Source organism: Quercus lobata, chromosome 5 (genome assembly GCF_001633185.2).
Source record: "Quercus lobata isolate SW786 chromosome 5, ValleyOak3.0 Primary Assembly, whole genome shotgun sequence".
Taxonomy (NCBI): domain Eukaryota; kingdom Viridiplantae; phylum Streptophyta; class Magnoliopsida; order Fagales; family Fagaceae; genus Quercus; species Quercus lobata.
Genome location: NC_044908.1, coordinates 42,417,620 through 42,433,476, shown reverse-complemented (window position 1 = coordinate 42,433,476; position 15,857 = coordinate 42,417,620).

The following is a 15,857-nucleotide window of genomic DNA, read 5'->3' as shown; positions in this document are numbered from 1 at the left end:
AATAGGAACATTAGTAAATTAATGACTTTTATTTTTAGAAATACGACAATATTTTGGGACATCTCAAAATGGAATAGAGGACAAAAAAAGTAAGACGGAGGGAGTATTATGATTATACTTCGATTACTAAAGGTTTGAAAACTGAAATAATTAAAGGCAAATATTATATATAAAGAATTTGGTTTTATGAAGGTAAATTTTCTTCTATTTTTATAAGCTAAGTTATTGTTCAATTTTGTGATATTGATGAAAATTATATTTTATTTTAAATACAAATTCTAATTAGTCAATGCATCACACAGCAATATTGTTAGTTGTATTTGAATTCAATTCTCTTTACTTCGGATGCCATAGAAACTAACAAAAGTGGCCTTTGTGGATTTTAGTTAATTAGTCTAATTGGCAAAGTCGAATAAGAGATTTGGAATTTAAATCTCGTCTATATAAAAAATCGATTAATGTCTTGACTTAATGATAAACAACAATTATCATAGAGCAAATGTCAATGGGTTGGAATTCCATTAATTTTATCTAAAAACACAAAAACAAAAGTGGTCACTCAACATTGTCTCGAATGACATGTGATGTTGAGATTAAAGGTCCGAACAGACTTATTATAAAGATGAAATTCTGGGAAAAATAAGTGGCACCCACAAAAGATTGTGTTAGGCCTTGCCGAGATATGGGTGAAAAAATGATTGATCTAAAGACTGGTGCTAAACATTTTTCCAACTTGGCTGCTACACATATTATGCAGGTCGGATTTTTGTACATGCTTTAATTTGCAAGTTAAAAAGTGTTTTAAGTTATTGCACAAGTAATATCCTAATATTAAATAAAGTTATTGATGGAAGACCACCAACTTTTCCACTAGATTTTGTGTATCTTAAAAGCAAACATTAATAATTTTCAAGGATTCATTGATTCAAGTCCAAGTCTTTGTTTTCACTTAACTTTACTACTGTATTGCATGAGAGGTAGATATGCAGTATAATTATTTCTGAAAGCAATTCAAAATGTATGTTCATACCGTTTGACTTAGTCAGAACTCAGTTTTAAAGCATTGTGCGTGGAGCCAAGTTTTAAAAATCATGTACAATAATAATGTGTTAACCTTCCATGTAAGTAGCAATTGATTTCACTGTCGGAAATATTTATAATTATCAAGTGCTTGGCATGTACGAAATTCGAATCATTAAACTCATTAAAAGTAAAAAAAAAGAAAAAAACCATAGGCAGGCATGCTAGATGGAGCGTTTTATTTTGACTCTGCATCTTTGGTATTGTTTCGTTAATAATTCACCTAGCAAACGTTATAATAAGCACCTACCACCATTTAATTCTGAACTCTAACTCAATTCAATTGCATTTATAACTTCGAATTCATTGTTTAAATTGCAATCATGTAACAACTTTATTTATTTATACTCAATCAAACATAGATCAATAAATAATTAAACTCTACTTGGGCATGAAAAATTAGGTTCAATAAGTGCACCAGCAATTAACTAGCAATGGTACGTCTCACCTAAACTCTTTGTTTGTTTGTTTTTAAAGATATAATTTTCGGGCTTCAAAGGTGATAATAATGACTTAATAATAATAATAATCAAGGTATCATTCTCCTCATCATCATTAATCCTATCTCTTACAATTTGTTTAAGATTTACGTACAAATATAGAAGCTTTTACACCTTCCTGGCCAGAAATTGTTAATAAAATATTAATGCAGCTTAAATTGTGATTTGTAGGACATGACGTCATGACCCAGCTCATAAATATATACATGTGCCACACTATCTGAATAGTCCTCAGTCCTCACTGACCTTTGCATCATGATGATTAATGTTCACATTAGAGCTTGTATTCAAGCAAGGTGTAGACAACAGCAATCGAACGGTCCATACGAGTTTATGTGTTCCAATTTGAGAATTGATAAGATGGTATTCACTATGCACGCATGATCATGATTGATGACCCACCAAAGGTTTTTCACTTTCACACTCATACAGGATACAGAGAATACCTTTCCACCTAGCAGTACACATGGCAACATGCAGATTCTTCCTTTACAAAATGAAATTGCATAAAATGATATAGAATTTACAATCATAAAAGCAAATCAAATTCTTTACAATTATATATATACTTGAAAACCCATTCCGGGTCCCACTTACATGTTTTTCTAGCTTTTGATAATTAAAAAAAAAAAAGGATTTGAGAGTGTGTTCACACTTCATTATCCCCAACTCATTTAAAGGGGCAGAATCCATGTTACCCTTGCCTTGAAAATAAAAATTATATATAATATTTTTGAATATTTTATACCATAAATTAAAAATAAACACCCTAAAATGTAGTTAGAAAGAACAATAAGGATAAACACAATTACAAAATAAGTTGTGCAACAATAAGAATTATTTGTGCAAAAATTTCTATTTATTTTAACAAAAGCTTATTTTGTTATTATTTATTTTACGTAGTTACCTTTAAAAAATTTCATATTAAATTATCTATTTTATACTATATTTTTTTAAAGTATTATTTTTTTATCACTTTTATGCTACTCTCCCAAATCATCTCTCTCTCTTTCACCCTCATTATCTCTCTTTTTGTATATATGAGTAAATAAAGTATTAAAAAATAAATTTGCATATGAATAGTAATTGTATATATTTGTAAGGTTATTGTAACTACAAATGCTTTTTGCACAATAATACATAAACTAGTGTGAATGATTTTTGTGGTTGATTGTGCAAAATTTGGCCCATATGCCATTTAATGAATACCTAGAAAAAATTCCTAAAACCGTCACTATTAGCGTGGAATCACTCGAATACTAAATGGAGCATGCCACTACTCGAACTCACAACCTTAGACCCGTAAGATGATAGACCGCGAGCAATTCCTGCCATCAAACACCTCCTCGGGTGGCCCCACTTACATGTTGCCAATTCTAAGGGAGACCCTGTGCATAGAGTATTCTCCACGTGCTGGGGAATACTACTCTTTTAATCTTCTTTACCAGGGTGAACAGAAAATGTTAAGTGGGACTATTAATTAAAGCTCATGGTTACGTAGCTCGCGTGAAAAGAGGACGCTCAAGTGAACAAATTGGCATGGCATAAAGCACACGACCTTGCATGCCGGAAAATGTGGTTGATTTTGAAACCTTTGACAACTATGATAACGTATACAGTACATGCATGCATAAGCTTTGCGGCCAAATCTCTCTGCCTATAGAGTTAGTGTGGATGATGCTACTTGTAACTTTTCACTTTGGTGTTGGGAGTTATATATATGGTAGTAGCCTTTTGTTTAGTAGAAACATAGGGTATGATTTGTACCGGGGAACAATGGATACATTATTATTATTATTGTTGTTTTTTATTGTTTGGAAACAATAGCTAGCTAGGTACATGATCATCAATAAGAAATTCAGCGAATCCTTTTTCTGACCTGCTTGGAAAAGAAACTGACGAGAATTTTCTTGTATTCTGGTTCGTTGGTTAGTTTGGAAAGTTAGATACCAATTGATGTCATTGTTGAAAGGCGTTAATCTTCATTATGATTTTCGGAGTACTACTTAAGTATACTTTACCAATATATAGCTAGCTACAGTTTTTAGTGCATGCAAATTCGAATCTTAGATCTCTTATTCGACGATAAAAGATTTTATCAATTATGTTAACTGAAACCCATGACTATTGTTCAATTAGTGGCACATGTCTTTTGTATTATATAGGAGGAAGGTTTGATATTTTATTTGTAAAAGTGAATTAACTCTTAGTTATGTTGAGGTGGTATTTTAAAATTCAAATCAATAAAAACAAGTTACCTAATATGAAAACTAACTTTTTTACCTGAACTTTTGAGTTTATACCATTTTAGATGAGTTGTTTAATTTTTAGGATACGATTTATGTACGTATCATATACGTAATACATTAAGTTCCTCAATTAAATTCAAACGTATAACTATGTTCATGAAAAAAAAAAGTATAACTGTATTTTGACCGAGGAAACATAAACATTGTTTTTTTTACTTTTTTTTTTTTTTTTTTTTATGTGTGAAAGATTATCAACTTTAACATAGCTATGTGTTTGATTTCAATTGAAGAATTTAATATATTGCACATAACACTTAGGATATGGTACTTAAAATTTTATCATAATATTTTATTAACGTAAAGTATCACCTCCAATGTATTATGAGAAAATCTAATAATTAATCGCTAAGATACGTATGCAATTTGAGAGAAGACTTTCCAACGTGTAGCATATGGTTTTCATATAGACTAAAGGGACTAAGAAAAGAAAAAGACTCATACGTACCATAAAAAGTCTAAACTCTAAACTCTAGAACACCAGAATCAATTATTTAATTAATTTGTCTGATCCAAATTACATGAGTAAAAAAATTAATTGACACGTTTGCAAATGCTTTCAAACTTCTTCTTAGTTCCTACCTTATAAAAGCAAATAAAAAAGTTGAAATTAAAGCTTATACTAGCTAGCATGCCCGTTCATTTGGCTGAAAAATCTCTTCCTCATTGTGCCTACCATAGTTAGTACACAGTACCATGTTGTACTATAGTGTCTAACTGTCTATGTAGTATGTACGTATTTTTTCTTCTAGGAAAAACTCATGTTTATTTTATAACAAGAAAAAATACTCGAAAAATACATTTTTCTATAAATGTATAATATATGTATTAAAGCTTTCCATATTATATTTGTGAAAAAATATATCAACTTGACTGAAGTTCAATACTCTTATCCACGTTATAATTTTCTATTTTGCTAAGGTTTGTCATTATATACAGCAATAAAATTATTAAATAAAATATTTTTTTTGTACAATTTAAGTGGGAGTGGGATTCAAACCTTGGACATCTTAGTTGAAAACAATAGCTAATGCTAGGGGTGTTTAGGGTGCGGTTTTGGGTCATTTTTAGTACCACATTTTGCAGTGCAGTTTAGTCAAAACCATAACCATATTGCACCTTAGTTCTAGCCGTCGCATGTGCGGTGCAATGCAGTTTAGTGCGATGTAAAAGGTGCGGTTTGATGGGTTTTGGACTTGTATAGTTTTCAAAATTTTGATTTGGATTAGCCCAAGTCCTAATATATTTTTCCTTTTATTTTCAGCCAAATTTTAAAATATTCCAGTTTTTTTTTATTATATATTTATTTTGGGTTGGTTTTCCCAATTAACACGTGCTGAACTGGTTTGGGCTAGCCCTAAGCTTTTTTTTTTTTTTTCTAAAAAAAAATGGTGCTTAACTATGACACATGACAATATGATAGAGAGTCACAGAATACGCATGCAGTCAATAACTCAATAGCTTATTCCAAGAGTCCTGCTCTTACCAAAAACTGTTTAATTACTTAAAACAAATTCAAAGTATATGAAGCAAAATCATCCAAAAAGTTGGGATTATTTCAAAATGTGAATCGAAGGTGCATCTAGTACTATAGTGTGATCAATCATTATTTATATACTGACATAAATACATATATATGAAAGAAAATAAAATCATTTCAAATTATAAAATATTAGATAATGAATACTTTTTTTTTTTCTTTGTTGCTAATTAAGTGAATATGGGGGTATATTAAACATCATCCTTTCATTAGGCATTATATATTTTAATTCAAAACAGAACAAAAATTGAAAAGAAAAAAAATTCTAAATATATTAAATGCTTAATTTGTTGAATTTTATTTATAAAATCTTATGAAATTATATTAAAATAGCATAAGTATGCTACTAGATTGAAATATATTAAAAGAAATAACAAACTATATATAGCTCTTCTTTTAATCTTGAATTTTTATTCAAATTCATAATACAATATTTACCTTTTCTTTTCTTTTCTTTTCCGTTTTACAATTTTTTTTAATCCTAATCAGAATGAAATCCATATGTATTTTGTATTCATATATATTATATTTTCCTTCCGGGATATTACCTGGTACATAATGATGATAGAAAACAATATTGCGAAAACATACAATAGGAACTTCCTTGTACTGTATTTTGAAGAGATAATGGATAATGATGGAGTAAACAAAATGTCCTTATCACTACTCGCTAGTTGATGCTAAAATTGATTTTTTTAATAAAAATATTCCTTGAGAAAGACAAACATAGGTTAAATTTTATCTTTAAAATGTACAGGTATATAAGCATGGAAAGTGGGGACTGGGGATATATAAATATATACACACTTGTGTGCATACTGAAAATTAATTTGGCCTCAACTTGCACGGCAGAGCTTGTCACATTGCGCAGATTTTTCTCCCACTTTTCTGCAATAATCATTTTTTTTGTCACTACCACTTAATTTCTACACAAATAAGCACCACTAATGTCTTAAAACTATCTTAAAATTCTTCCATGTTCCAAATTTTAGAAGTTAAAATACTTGGGAGTTTTGATTATGTACTATTAAAATTTTTTTGAAGTTGATTCATTATTATTTTTATTATTGTTTAAAGATGAGGCTTCTTTGTAGATTTCCTAATACTTGAGTTTTGTCCTCTTTATTTTTATTAATTTTTTTTTTTTTGAATGGACACAGGCACAGCAATGGTTCATGTCATGACGTGAGTAAGTATTGGTCATATGATAACCAGATAACGTATACATTACATGCATGTATAAGCTTTGCGGCCAAATCTGTCTGCCTATAGAGTTAGTGTGGATGATGCTACTTGTAACTTTTCACTTTGGTGTTCAGGTGTTGGGAGTTATTTATAGTAGTAGCCTTTTTGTTTATTAGAAACATAGGGTATAATTTGTACCTGGGAACAACGGATACATTATTATTATTGTTGTTTTTTATTGCTTGGAAACAATAGCTAGCTAGTTACATTATCATCAATAAGAAATTCAGCGAATCCTTTTTCTGACCTGTATGGAAAAGAAACTAATGAGAATTTTCTTGTATCATGGTCCTGTTAGGTCCTAAAAGTTTAGAATAATTGACAAATCGTGAACATAAATTTGTTTAGATATAGATTTTAGAGTCTATAGAATTTATTAGACAATGTTTAAGATATTATAAGTCAAAACACAAGAACATACAAGTTACAAAAAGAAGAATTCGAAACATGCCAAGTTTGACCAATCAAAAAATAGACTTGATCGATTGAAACACGGGTCTGCAGAATTTTAATTAAGGTATACATTACATGTTTGTATAAGCTTTGCGGCCAAATCTGTCTGCCTATAGAGTTAGTGTGGGTGATGCTACTTGTAACTTTTCACTTTGGTGTTGGGAGTTATATATAGTAGTAGCCTTTTTGTTTAGTAGAAACATAGGGTATAATTTGTACCTGGGAACAATGGATACATTATTATTATTGTTGTTTTTTATCGTTTGGAAACAATAGCTAGCTAGGTACATTATCATCAATAAGAAATTCAGCGAATCCTTTTTCTGGCCTGCATGGAAAAGAAACTAATGAGAATTTTCTTGTATTATGGTTCTGTTAAGTTCTAAAAGTTTAGAATAATTGGCAAATCGTGAATATAAATTTGTCTAGATATAGAATTTAGAGCTTATAGAATTTATTAGACAATACTCAAGGTGTTATAAGTCAAAACACAAGAATATACAAGCTACAGAAAGAAGAATTCGAAATATGTCAGGTTTGATCGATCGAAAAACAGGCTTGATCAATCGAAACACGGTTCTGCAGAATTTTAATTAAGCCCAATTGCTCATTAAGCCACTATTAACGTGGAATCACTCGAATACTAAATGGAACGTGCCACTACTCGAACTCACAACCTTAGACCCGTAAGATGATAGACCGCGAGCAATTCCTGCCATCAAACACCTCCTCGGGTGGCCCCACTTACATGTTGCCAATTCTAAGGGAGACCCTGTGCATAGAGTATTCTCCACGTGCTGGGGAATACTACTCTTTTAATCTTCTTTACCAGGGTGAACAGAAAATGTTAAGTGGGACTATTAATTAAAGCTCATGGTTACGTAGCTCGCGTGAAAAGAGGACGCTCAAGTGAACAAATTGGCATGGCATAAAGCACACGACCTTGCATGCCGGAAAATGTGGTTGATTTTGAAACCTTTGACAACTATGATAACGTATACAGTACATGCATGCATAAGCTTTGCGGCCAAATCTCTCTGCCTATAGAGTTAGTGTGGATGATGCTACTTGTAACTTTTCACTTTGGTGTTGGGAGTTATATATATGGTAGTAGCCTTTTGTTTAGTAGAAACATAGGGTATGATTTGTACCGGGGAACAATGGATACATTATTATTATTATTATTGTTTTTTATTGTTTGGAAACAATAGCTAGCTAGGTACATGATCATCAATAAGAAATTCAGCGAATCCTTTTTCTGACCTGCTTGGAAAAGAAACTGATGAGAATTTTCTTGTATTCTGGTTCGTTGGTTAGTTTGGAAAGTTAGATACCAATTGATGTCATTGTTGAAAGGCGTTAATCTTCATTATGATTTTTGGAGTACTACTTAAGTATACTTTACCAATATATAGCTAGCTACAGTTTTTAGTGGATGCAAATTCGAATCTTAGATCTCTTATTCGACGATAAAAGACTTTATCAATTATGTTAACTGAAACCTATGACTATTGTTCAATTAGTGGTACATGTCTTTCGTATTATATAAGAGGAAGGTTCGATATTTTATTTGTAAAAGTGAATTAACTCTTAGTTATGTTGATGTGGTATTTTAAAATTCAAATCAATAAAAACAAGTTACCTAATATGAAAACTAACTTTTTTACATGACCTTTTGAGTTTATACCATTTTAGATGAGTTGTTTAATTTTTAGGATACGATTTATGTACATATATGATACGTAATACATTAAGTTCCTCAATTAAATTCAAACGTATAACTATGTTCATCAAAAAAAAAAAAAAAAAGTATAACTGTATTGACATAGGAAACATAAACATTGTTTTTTTTTTTTTTTTTTTTTAATGTGTGAAAGATTATCAACTTTAACATAGCTATGTGTTTGATTTCAACTGAAGAATTTAATATATTGCACATAACACCTAGGATATGGTACCTAAATTTTATCATAATATTTTATTAACGTAAAATATCACCTCCAATGTATTATGAGAAAATCTAATATTTAATTGCTAAGATACATATGCAATTTGAGAGAAGACTTTCCAACGTGTAGCATATGGTTTTCATATAGACTAAAGGGACTAAGAAAAGAAAAAGACTTATACGTACCATAAAAAGTCTAAACTCTAAACTCTAGAAGACCAGAATCAATTATTTAATTAATTTATCTGATCCAAATTACATGAATAAAAAATTAATTGACACGTTTGTAAATGCTTTCAAACTTCTTCTTAGTTCCTACCTTATAAAAGCAAATAAAAAAGGTGAAATTAAAGCTTATACTAGCTAGCATGCCCGTTCATTTGGCTGAAAAGTCTCCCCCTCATTGTGCCTACTATAGTTAGTACACAGTACCATGTTGTACTATAGTGTCTAACTGTCTATGTCGTATTAGGAATTTTTTCTTCTAAGAAAATCTCATGTTTATTTTATAACAACAAAAATACTCGAAAAATACATTTTTTCTGTAAATGTATAATATATGTATTAAAGCTTTCCATATTATATTTGTGAAAAAATATATCAACTTGACTGAAGTTCAATACTCGTCTCTTATCCACGTTATAATTTTCTATTTTGCTAAGGTTTATCATTATATTCAGCAATAAAATTATTAAATAAAATATTTTTTTATACAATTTAAGTGGGAGTGGGATTCAAACCTTGGACATCTTAGTTGAAAACAACAGCTAATGCTAGGAGTGTTTAGGGTGCGGTTTTGGGTCATTTTTAGCACCACATTTTGTAGTGTAGTTTAGCCAAAACTACAACCATATTGTACCTCAGTTCTGGCCGTCACATGTGCGGTGCAATGCGGTTCAGTGCGATGTAAAAGGTGCGGTTTGATGGGTTTTGGACTAGTATATTTTTCAAAATTTTGATTTGGATTAGCCTAAGTCCTAATATAATTTTCCTTTTATTTTCAACCAAATTTTAAAATATTCCAGTTTTTTTTATTATATATTTATTTTGGGTTGGTTTTTCTAATTAACACGTCCTGAGCTGGTTTGGGCTAGCCCTAGGCTTTTTTTTTTTTTTTTTTTTCTAAAAAAAAATGGTGCTTAACTATGACACATGACAATATGACAGAGAGTCACAGAATACGCATGCAGTCAATAACTCAATAGCTTATTCCAAGAGTCCTGCTCTTACCAAAAACCGTTTAATTACTTAAAACAAATTCAAAGTATATGAAGCAAAATCATCCAAAAAGTTGGGATTATTTCAAAATGTGAATCGAAGGTGCATCTAGTACTATAGTGTGATCAATCATTATTTATATACTGACATAAATACATATATATATGAAAGAAAATAAAATCATTTCAAATTATAAAATATTAGATAATGAATACTTTTTTTTTCTTTGTTGCTAATTAAGTGAATATGGAGGTATATTAAACATCATCCTTTCATTAGGCATTATATATTTTAATTCAAAACAGAACAAATATTGAAAAGAAAAAAAATTCTAAATATATTAAATGCTTAATTTGTTGAATTTTATTTATAAAATCTTATGAAATTATATTTGTAGGGGCGGTTTTTGGAGCTCAGGTCTAGCAAGTAAGTGGTTCTGGCCCAAAAGTCCCCAGACAATGAATTTGTAGAGAGTGGGTTACAGAGCTAGGACTAGACAAAGTGAACGTCAGTTAGATATACGCCATGCAACATGTTGAACGTGAGAATATTTCATTTACGTTCAATGGGATATCGGTCCGAGGAGACGTATAAGTGCACCTCTTGCTCTGTTTACAGACTACAGAGTTCTTTCACCTTTCTCTCTCTCTTTTTTCTCAATTCTCCGATCCCCTCTTCATGGGGATCTCCTTCTCTTATATAGCCTCCTTAAATTGATAAAGACCTTACACTTGTTAACCATCTAGACCTTCACTTGAGTGCCTGTCCCATCAGACATCTTCCTTATCTTTCTGTGAGTTGCACTGGTCAATGTAACACTGTTCGCTTGTCATCTCCACATTAATGCAGTTGAAAAAGTAGCTTTCTTGCATTTAATGTGGCAGTTGTGGTTGCTCCCTGATGTCTTACATTTTCTTCTTTCCTGCTGTGTGAGGCTCACCCTCCTGCTCATGTTCACCTGGATGGGTTCTTCACTGTGGAGGGGACGCACATTGGGCCCGTATTCGTGTGTCCGAGGAGGCATTCCTCCTCGGGCGTCTTTTAGATCAAACTGGGCTCAACAGGGTTGGACCAGAAGTCACTTGGGTCCCTATTCCCCGTTGGGTCATGGTTAGACTTCGTGTGGGTCCTCTGGCCCATTGCTGATTTTGGGAACTTCACCCCTACAATATTAAAATAGCATAAGTATGCTACTAGATTGAAATATATTAAAAGAAATAACAAACTATATATAGCTCTTCTTTTAATCTTGAATTTTTATTCAAATTCATAATACAATATTTACCTTTTCTTTTCTTTTCTTTTCTTTTCCGTTTTACAATTTTTTTTAATCCTAATCAGAATGAAATCCATATGTATTTCGTATTCATATATATTATATTTTCCTTCCGGGATATTACCATGGTACATAATGATGATAGAAAACAATATTGCGAAAACATACAATAGGAACTTCCTTGTACTGTATTTTGAAGAGATAATGGATAACGATGGAGTAAACAAAATGTCCTTATCACTACTCGCTAGTTGATGCTAAAATTGATTTTTTTAATAAAAATATTCCTTGAGAAAGACAAACATAGGTTAAATTTTATCTTTAAAATGTTCAGGTATATAAGCATGGAAAGTGTTGACTGGGGATATATATATATATATATACACACTTGTGTGCATACTGAAAATTAATTTGGCCTCAACTTGCACGGCCGAGCTTGTCACATTGCGCAGATTTTTCTCCCACTTTTCTGCAATAATCATTTTTTTTTGTCACTACCACTTAATTTCTACACAAATAAGCACCACTAATGTCTTAAAACTATCTTAAAATTCTTCCATGTTCCAAATTTTAGAAGTTAAAATACTTGGGAGTTTTGATTATGTACTATTAAAATTTTTTTGAAGTTGATTCATTATTATTTTTATTATTGTTTAAAGATGAGGCTTCTTTGTAGATTTCCTAATACTTGAGTTTTGTCCTCTTTATTTTTATTAATTTTTTTTTTTTTTTTGAATGGACACAGGCACAGCAATGGTTCATGTCATGACGTGAGTAAGTATTGGTCATATGATAACCAGATAACGTATACATTACATGCATGTATAAGCTTTGCGGTCAAATCTGTCTGCCTATAGAGTTAGTGTGGATGATGCTACTTGTAACTTTTCACTTTGGTGTTCAGGTGTTGGGAGTTATTTATAGTAGTAGCCTTTTTGTTTAGTAGAAACATAGGGTATAATTTGTACCTGGGAACAACGGATACATTATTATTATTGTTGTTTTTTATTGTTTGGAAACAATAGCTAGCTAGGTACATTATCATCAATAAGAAATTCAGCGAATCCTTTTTCTGACCTGTATGGAAAAGAAACTAATGAGAATTTTCTTGTATTATGGTCCTGTTAGGTCCTAAAAGTTTAGAATAATTGACAAATCGTGAATATAAATTTGTTTAGATATAGATTTTAGAGTCTATAGAATTTATTAGACAATGTTTAAGATATTACAAGTCAAAACACAAGAACATACAAGTTACAGAAAGAAGAATTCGAAACATACCAAGTTCGACCAATCGAAAAACAGGCTTGATCGATTGAAACACGGGTCTGCAGAATTTTAATTAACGTATACATTACATGCATGTATAAGCTTTGCGGCCAAATCTGTCTGCCTATAGAGTTAGTGTGGGTGATGCTACTTGTAACTTTTCACTTTGGTGTTGGGAGTTATATATAGTAGTAGCCTTTTTGTTTAGTAGAAACATAGGGTATAATTTGTACCTGGGAACAATGGATACATTATTATTATTGTTGTTTTTTATCGTTTGGAAACAATAGCTAGCTAGGTACATTATCATCAATAAGAAATTCAGCGAATCCTTTTTCTGACCTGCATGGAAAAGAAACTAATGAGAATTTTCTTGTATTATGGTTTTGTTAAGTTCTAAAAGTTTAGAATAATTGGCAAATCATGAATATAAATTTGTCTAGATATAGAATTTAGAGTCTATAGAATTTATTAGACAATACTCAAGATGTTATAAGTCAAAACACAAGAACATACAAGCTACAAAAAGAAGAATTCGAAACATGCCAGGTTCGACCGATCGAAAAACAGGCTTGATCAATCGAAACACGGTTCTGCAGAATTTTAATTAAGCCCAATTGCTCATTAAGCCTATTAAGTGATTAGGGTTTCAGATATATTTCACATAGTATATAAAGGAAACCCTAAGACACGTTTTGTAGAGACTTTGAAGGTGCTCTTGTGAGATCTAAAAGGTATTGTGTCTTCCTCTTTCAAAGTCACTACTAGAAATCATTCTCATATCATTAGATCTGGTAGAGTTTGTGTTGCTAAACCTTTGAGTGGGATCTCAAAGTCACAAACGTGGGAGTTTGTGTTCTGCAAATCCAAGAGAGAAGGAGTCATTGGATTTAGAGCTTGCACATGGTCGTGTCAATAAGTTACTACTAGAGGTAGCAATAGATTTAATGTTAAATTTGATTGTAAAAAATTCAATTCTCTATAGTGAATTTGCTTTTCCTTGAGGATAGTTAGGTCAAATCCTTCACAAGTTTTTACCTTAAAACTGTTGGTTTCATTGGTTTTTCTAGGTCATCATATCGTTGTATTATTTATTTTTCCACTATTGTGCATGATATGATCTGTCCTTGTTTAACCTAGATCTCATAATTAATCCAAGTAATCACTTGGCTAATATATTAGGTTAAACAATCTGATTTAAGGGGTCTAAACAAACAAATAGGTTCATTGGTTAGTTTGGAAAGTTAGTTACCAATTGATGTCATTGTTGAAAGGCCTTAATCTTCATTCTGATTTTTGGAGTACCACTTAAGTTTACCAATATATAGCCACGGTTTTTAGTGCATGTAGATTCGAACCTGTGAGAACCAAGTACGAGGCCTACGGGCCTTGGATTATTATGGGCTCACAATCTATTTGTAGTGGGCTTGAAGATTTCCTACTATGGGTCGTTCTCGGCAGAGACTCAAAGCAACGCCCAGTTTGATGTTCACTCTTTCACTCTTTTCTCCCCCAAAAAAAAATCCCATTCTTCTCCCATCTTTCTTCTATTTATAGCCAAGGTTAGTGGGAAGATCATGATTACAGCCACCGTTTGTGCCATTGAAGGTCCAATATCATTTGATTTAAGTGGATGTTTAGGTGAGAGGGCGGTGCTGCATTTATGATCTTGGAACTTGATTCCATCTGGACCGATAATGCTCGGCAGCACCGTCTCCCGTGCATACCACATTTTCCCGGGAATAACTCATGTACATGACCGGGAACGTTTGACCGAGCCCACCTTGGAACTTAATACCCTACACCTGTTTGTTATTTATGAATCCCCGGGAATGGCGTAGGACGACTGGACCTTTCGGCTGGGCCTGTGGCCAAAGCCAGTACGAGACAAGGCCCAGGGCCTGTATGGGCCTGGGATCACCGCACTGTACAATTGGGGCAGGGCCCGGGGTCTGTTTGGGCCTAAGGTCTCGGTGCCGTACAATAGCCCCCCCTTGATTCATACTCGGTCATCGAGAAGAATCAAGGAGCAGCATGGGACCTTTTGACCTCGGGAGTCTTTTAGCCTGGGACTTCTGACCGTCATTTCTCATTTAATATTCATCTCAAAAGACGCGCCGTTTCGCGGCGCCAGGCGCAGTCGTCATTATTGCTTGACGGTTCGAGGACCGAAGCGACGTGCGGATTGGTTATGCTTGGCGTTCGTTGGACTGCTCGTAGACCGCGCCCATTTAATGCTTGATTCAGACGCTTCTTCTTCCTCCATTCACTTTTCTTTCCTCTATAAATAACCTCCCTCTGAACAACATCCCATTTTTCCTCTGCCAATCTTTAGAGCTCTTTTTCTCTGCCGACCACATTTCTGTGCGCTTGCTTACCCAGTGTTCTTTTCCTCCTTAGAACCCAAAGTAAGTTTTTCTTCCCCTTCCTTTTCCTTTCAACTTTCATTTCTTTGAGTTTACTTTCGTATTTTTAGGCGTTATAGATGGGTTACTCTTACCTCCTAGAGTCCCCGGCTGCTTTGGCCACCTTTAGGAGTAAATTTAACATTCCCAATGACGTGGATGTGGCCTACTGCCATGAGAGCGATATTGAACTCCACCGAGGGCATGGTATAGCCTTCTTTCCTTTGATGTCCATTCTAGAAGGTGGGGTCAGGTTCCCCGTGGATCCCCTCTTAATAAACACACTCACTTACTACGGGCTGTGCCCGGACCAACTTCCCCCCAACTTTTACCGGGTAGTTAGTTGCGTCAGTAAGTTGAACCACACCTTTAACTTACAGTTAGACCACCATGACATTAACCAAATGTATAGGCTCTGTGGGAGCAAAGCCACCGGTTATTACCTAAAGACAAGGGATGCACGGGTACGGCTGATATCATGCCTACCTGATTCGAACAGGAATTCCGCCAATGAGTTCGTTAGGGTGAGCGGCAATTGGTTTGCCGGGGAGTTTCCTTGCCCCCTTACGCCGCGTGAAGTGGGTTCGTTCCATCCCCTTCATATAACTGCTTTCTTT